Source organism: Littorina saxatilis, linkage group LG17 (assembly GCF_037325665.1).
Source record: "Littorina saxatilis isolate snail1 linkage group LG17, US_GU_Lsax_2.0, whole genome shotgun sequence".
Taxonomy (NCBI): domain Eukaryota; kingdom Metazoa; phylum Mollusca; class Gastropoda; order Littorinimorpha; family Littorinidae; genus Littorina; species Littorina saxatilis.
In genome coordinates, this window is record NC_090261.1 from 41640159 (window position 1) to 41647252 (window position 7094).

Below are 7094 nucleotides of genomic sequence, written 5' to 3' on the forward strand. Positions count from 1 at the left end.
GAGAGAGAGAAAGGGGGAATGTACGTTCTGGCTCACCGATTCCGACAGACCCTAAATATTAACGCAAAATAGGCTTCTGGACTAAACTTTTACTAAAATGAAACATGCGACAAAATCAGAAAAATACTGCATAAATCCATACAAAAAAAATACAGTAAAGTAAGGTTGTTTTGAACCAATGCCGGGTCTGTCGGAATCAGTAACCCAGAACGTACATTCCCCCTTTCTCTCTGTGCAACGCTAAATTTAGTTTCCATTGAAATATTAACTAGTTGCAGCCAGCGTGCGTATTGATCCAATCTGCCCGTCTACCTGCCCATAACTACCGTATTGATCTGGTAAAAACAAACAGCAAGCCTGTCTTCTATATTCCTCCAATGGCAAGACAAGATTAAATCATGTGATAGCAACAGTTACGTCACGTCCGCCCAACACTTGGTATTGATTGTAACATAGCCTGGTGATTTTGCCATTTCATTCCGGACTCGCCTGCCGTGCAGTTGTGTTTTCTGTGAGAGAAGTGTTTTTACTGTCACTATATTTGCTAAATATTTATGTCTCAAGATAGCATTTCTGAAGAATTAGAGAGAGAAATTCTTGAATCACAAGTTGCTCATCAAAATCTATTAGATTTTTCAACACAGTCATCAACTTTAATTTTACATTCACCAACTATGGATATACCGGAATCATTGAGTGAATGGAATTCTGAGCAGTTTTTAACTATTGAAGAGCACCTCAGTTACCTCAACAATTTTGTTGAAGTATTATCGCAAATGAAAAATGAAGGGCCATCTCAGAGTGGAAAACTACCTAAATTTCCTTCACGCCCAAACGGAAACTTTCAGATTTGTATGGAGGAAAACCAAAGAAAACCAAAACAACAATGACGTTCAATGAACTCCACGAATATTTAAAGTCAAAAATTGTTGATGTAAGCATGAAAGTTAGGAAGGAAGTGTTCTTTTTTAATCCGGAAGATATCACATCATCAGCAAGTGCCATTGAAAAGTTAGTTGAGGGATATAGACACATACAAAGACAGGAGGCAACTTCAATGGGCTTCAATTTGCAATATGGAATGGTTCTAGAAATCGCATTTAAGTTTTATGAAGCAGAACAAGGCATTCATAATGAGACCTGGGATGGCTGGTTGGAAAGAAACGTTAAAATTTCTTCTACGTATGCACGGAGATTGAGGGAGATTGCCCGTTTACTATTTCCATACAGAGCCAAATTCAGCACAGTTGGGATGTCTTTTTATGAAGTCTTCAACATGAGAAAAGAACTCAAAACCATGTTTGAAAAGAATGAGGATATCAGGCTTTATTGGGCTGAGAAAGTGACGTCAATGGTTCCAAATATACATCAACAGCAATCACAAGAGTAGGCTGCAATCAGGTCACGCAACTGCCAGTTGCGCCAAAATAGGTCAACACCCTGCTTCGCGATTGGGCTGAGAAAGTGACGTCAATGGTTCCAAATATACATCAACAGCAATCACAAGAGTAGGCTGCAATCAGGTCACGCAACTGCCAGTTGCGCCAAAATAGGTCAACACCCTGCTTCGCGATTGGGCTGAGAAAGTGACGTCAATGGTTCCAAATATACATCAACAGCAATCACAAGAGTAGGCTGCAATCAGGTCACGCAACTGCCAGTTGCGCCAAAATAGGTCAACACCCTGCTTCGCGATTGGGCTGAGAAAGTGACGTCAATGGTTCCAAATATACATCAACAGCAATCACAAGAGTAGGAAAAAAGAGTTAGAGCTAACACTGCAATCAGGTCACGCAACTGCCAGTTGCGCCAAAATAGGTCAACACCCTGCTTCGCTTCGCTTCGCTTCGCTTCGCTTCAAAGGCTGCCTTCGGGCGGCCGCCGAGTGTTAACTTATTCAATTGACTTGTTTATTTGATTCAAGCTTTTGATAAGTGTACTTGGTGGCTGCTTTGAAACTCAACAAAGCCTTCTCCCCTTTCACAAACACTCCCCTTTCACAAGCAACTTCCTCTCCCCCGCTGCAGTCAAAACAAAGCTGTCATAGCGGGTTTTCCCGATTGACAAAAATTCTTATTACACACTCAGACTATTTGGAGCCGCATCCGTTTGTCCTCCAGTGGCCAATTGCATAAGAATATTCTGGTGATGAATAAACGCGCTTTGTGTCATTAGCATCTAAAGATTTCTTGTTTACAATAGTTGTGTTGATCTGATGAAGCGCGGAACTGATCTTAGGGTTGTCATGGTGAAACACTCGCTTCTGAAACAGTGCTTCCTTGTAGTTATCATGCGATATGCTCGACTTTACAACCTGTTTGCTTACACCCTTTGCTTTTTTAACCACCCCTTTCTCACTTGCAACACTGTACATCTTTGCACGCAATCCAACATACTCCTTAATTATCTTCCCATTCATTTCATCTTTCATCTTTCCAATAACCTTCTTGTTAACATTTGAGTGCAATGGTGATTCTTTAGGGTAGTCGCAAGTGTCATAAAAAGAATCTTTTCCTTTTACTGCAGGACTTTCAGCTTCTAGATCTTTGTAAATGTCATCCGCTGGAATGTCAAGTAAGAATGAATCTGTGTCTGTGTAAAGTACTCTCGATTTGGGATATCTTGGTTTCAAATAATCATACAAAAACTCAAGCATCAACAGTTTTGACAACTCTAGCACAGTAAAGCCTATGAATACTGGTTTGTCAAGCTTGACTACAAGTTTTTTCATTAAGATACCATACAGCTGTTCATGAAAGTATTTAAAGTCTTGATACTGTGGTTTGGATGTCAGCTTGATGGCCTCATTTTCTCTTGTAACAAGTCTAACATCCTTTCTCTTGTGTGGGTTTTCCATTGTCTTACCAAAGCAACTGTTGTTCATCAGTTTAAAAAAGTCTTTCTCTGATGCATCAGCGGCTTTGGTTCTCAGTTCTGTGTTTTTCATGATGTAAGGTTTCATAAACTGTTCTTGATCAAATAAAATTATACGATGAACAGCCTTCAAAATTAATCCATGTCTAATGTAAAACTGTAACAGTCTGTAGTGACACACATACTTCTTTTTGTGAAACAGATTGGGCACCAGCTTTGGAGGTTCTCTTGGGTTTACTTTTAACCTCTCAGCCGCTAAAGGATAATCATTATGTAGATCATGAAGTGATAGTGGATAGTCTAAGTCAACTTCTAGTATCCATCCCTTTCGACTGTCTGGGCCTGCTTTTAATATTGTCAGCACAACACATTGTGAAAATGGTCCTGAATAGATCTTAAAGTTCCGAAGTGGAAGCGTCTGACACATTGCCCAACCATACAAATTGTTTGCATCTAGATACATGATGTAATTAGAAGGTTTCATAGGATCAAAGTCGTCCAAGTATTTGTTGTTGGCTTTGCAGTAATTGTGTGAAGCCATACTGATTCCTCCACGTAGTCCATTTTCAATCATCTGAAGTGTAGGTAGATCTGATAGCAAGTCAATCTTTACTCCTGTAAATCTAAGAAATGCATCCCAGCTCATACCTGGTGCAGATATGTAATGTGAAGGATCTAGATTGTAGTGCTTCATACATGTTCTTCTGTAATTCTCAAATATATCTGCAAGTAAACAAACATCAGCCAACAAATATTGATCATGATAATCACCCATTGTATTACATCCTAATTTATTCCATGCAGTCTTAGCGTGTTCATAGTCTTCGTCACTTATACCTTTACCCTTCAGCCGTGAGAAGTAAGCATCCTTTGGTGGTAACTCATCTTCATCAAACCTCTCCCACGAATCCATGTATTCATATGGATAGACTCCCTTTCTAACTAAGTCACTGTCAAAGTACTTACATGTGATTGGGAAAGCAGTTAGTGATGAAGATAAAGACTCAAGTGTTCCCATCAGATGTTGAGCAGAATCGTAGAAGTGTAAACTATTCAGAGTAAAGGCCATGTACTTTTCTGAAGACTGCGCAATGCATCTTGCTTTGTATTCATCAGTTACTGCCTGCATGATCAGATGTGAATCATAACCGCGCAAGTTATGGAAGAAGATTGGAAGCTTCCAAGTCTTAGGATCAAACTTTAATTGTAGATTACATTTGCTGTGTGCTGCTCCTCGGAACTGCCCACTTACATGATCATGATCTCTTACTATTGGATTGTCTGTGTTTGGTGTTAGACTTTGTTCGCATATCCAACACTGTGTGGTAGAGTTAAACTGTTCTTGGTCTTCAGGTTTCATAACAATGTCTGAAAGATTCAGTTGTTTGGAGCAGTCATTTCGCACTTGGTTCATTTGCTGTAAGAAGTTCTTTGCTGCATTAGGTCCTCTGTACAATTGCGGTTTAGAATGTTTACCATCTGAACTAACAACAATAAATGCATATGAACAGACTTGATGATTACTTAGAGTTACTGTTTTAGGTAGGTCTTTTGGTAAAGGTCCTTCATATGGCACAATGATAGATTCAAAGTCAGCATAAACAACATAAGGACTTTTCTGTAGTTTGCATACATTCTTAAAATACACTTTGCTGTCTGGCGGTGGTGTTGTTAACTTCACAACCGCATCATCAACGCTCTTACAATGTTGCTTGTGTATAAGTGCTGCATGAATTGATGGAATACGCAAGAGACATCGCCTACAAAAGTCTTGTTTACTATTGTGATTGCTTGTGCTCGCCATCAGTCTACTCATTGTACGAATCAAAGTGTAATGATATTTTACACCATCAGTCATTAGTAACATGTCAACATGGTTAGTATCACAATCACCAATCGTTGGTGAGTTCTTTGATATTCTGACTGGTTTCAGTTCATCTTCCTCATCCCACGTGTAAACATTTACGGTGATGGGTTTGTTTTGCTGTTCAAATTTGTCAATGCTTGTAATGCTGACAGGAAATTCAATACCAGTAAAGTTTAGTTTATTTCTGTATGCATGATAGTTAGACACTCTTTCTGCATTTTTCTTTACACTGTACAGTCTTGCCAGAACACACCACATAAAACATTTGTCATCATCATTCTTTATGTTCAGCACAGCACGTTTTTTGACAAGAGCAGGAGGTAAAGGTATGTAACTTCTACCTCTGATGGGGGCAAATTTACTTAGCTTCAATTCTATTTTTAGAATTTCACCTTCTGACCATCCGGATCCTTTCATCTTTGCATCCTCTGCAGCTTGCTCAAACCGTTTCATCATTTCATCTGCCCAGTTTCCATTCAATTCTGCCATAGAATTAAGTGCTAGTTGTCTGGTTGAAACATGAACTTCTAGCACCTCATCACTGACTGTTTTGTATTTTATTAAACTGACTATCTGCGCTTTTACTGGAGGTTCAATCAACAAATTGTTTGGAATTTGTTCAATGGCGTCTTGCACACTGGACTGCACATTTTGAGGATCCGTTACTTGTAATTCAACGGTGTCAAATACTGTCGATAAAGATTCTAATACAGAGTCTTCCATCGCTGTGAGTTTGATTTTATAACTCAAAATAAAAATATAAATTAAAAAAATGAAGTTGCTTAGAATTCTTTCTCAGAGCTTCCATTTTTGTTAACACTATAAAATCTGAAATAAAAAATCATTTAACATTTGTACCACGTGGAACTAATTGTAATTCCTCTTTTACAAAGGCTCTTTGCGGTGCTGGTTCTCTCAAGTAATATATAGGTGGATTTGTCTCTACTACTCTCTTGATTTCATGAATGTCAATACTCCAGATTGGATCCGTTGCACGCTTCCTGCTGTCACCCTCAGCTTCACCGGGTGCATATAAATATCTGACTTTCTGATTGAAAGGTAGTAATGCCACTGGTGTTGTTGACTTTGGAGCAACAGGTATTGTTTTCTGTTTGATTGCATCAACTGGTCTTAACCCTGTAGCTTTAAATACCTCCAGATTCATTGCTCTAAGTACTGATGGTAATCTTTTGACCCATTCAGTGTTACGCAATTTACTTTCTGTGTCCAAAAATTCCTGATGGTACTGATATGAAAACAGTTTTTCTGCCAACTGTTTGTTAAAGCTCTCAACAATAGCCTGTGACCTGTGGTTTCCTGGAATACCTCTCTTCACTGTAACATGATGTTTTAACAGAAGCTGGTTGACAGCTCCTTTAAACTCCTTACCATCATCGCACTGAATCATTCTGGGATACTTTAGTGGTCCACGTCTGTAAATTTCTTGCAGGGCAACAGCTGTAGCAATAGCACTTTTCTCTGTCAACGGTTCAGCATCTTTGTATCTTGTTGCAACATCAACTACAGTCAGTGCATACTTATATTTCTTCCTTCTGACTGTGTCATGCGGTAAATAGAGCAGGTCTATTTGATGAGTGTCATTCGGTTTAATGTTAACAAAGTGTGGTCGTGTAATTTTTCTTGGTGCAGGTAAATAGATCTGCCAAACTGCCTGCTTTGACAACCATTTCTTTGCTATATCTTGAGAAACACCTGCTGCGTCACTGAGCTTGTCAATAGCAGTTTTTCCTTTCCAGTATCCTTTTGGGGAATAATATATTTTAAATAACAAAGCATCACTCATGGTTTTTTAAATGACAGAATATTAAGATTTGACAGCACGCGCAATAAAGTAAACAACAGCCATACCAATAACAATGAAAACAATCTCCCCCATTTTCTGCTCTTCTGAAGGCTGATAAAAGTCACCCAGTTTTGGAGGAGCACTTGTCTTCATTTTCTTTCCAGTTACAAGATAGTATTCTTGAATGGCTGCATCAACATTGGCAAAGGTTTTGTTTGCATGTCCTTGCTGCCTGAGTTTATCATTCATAAAGTCTAACTGCGCAATTCGTTTCTTCTCGTATTCATCCTGTGCTTTCGCCAGTTGTTCCATGGCTTTGTTGTGCCTTTCCCTCTCTTCACCATTTTGCAGTTTAGAAAACAAATAGTTGCTGCCAGAAAATGCAAGCGCATTTACAATCGCACCTCCCACCATCATAACCAAGCTAGCCATTTTATTGTCTTACATGTTTATATTTTCTGGAATAATTCCTTGCTTCACCAGGAAGTCTTTTGTTGCAAAGGAAGCTGTCACAACACCAATTAGTTTAGCACCGTCTTCGAAGTCTAA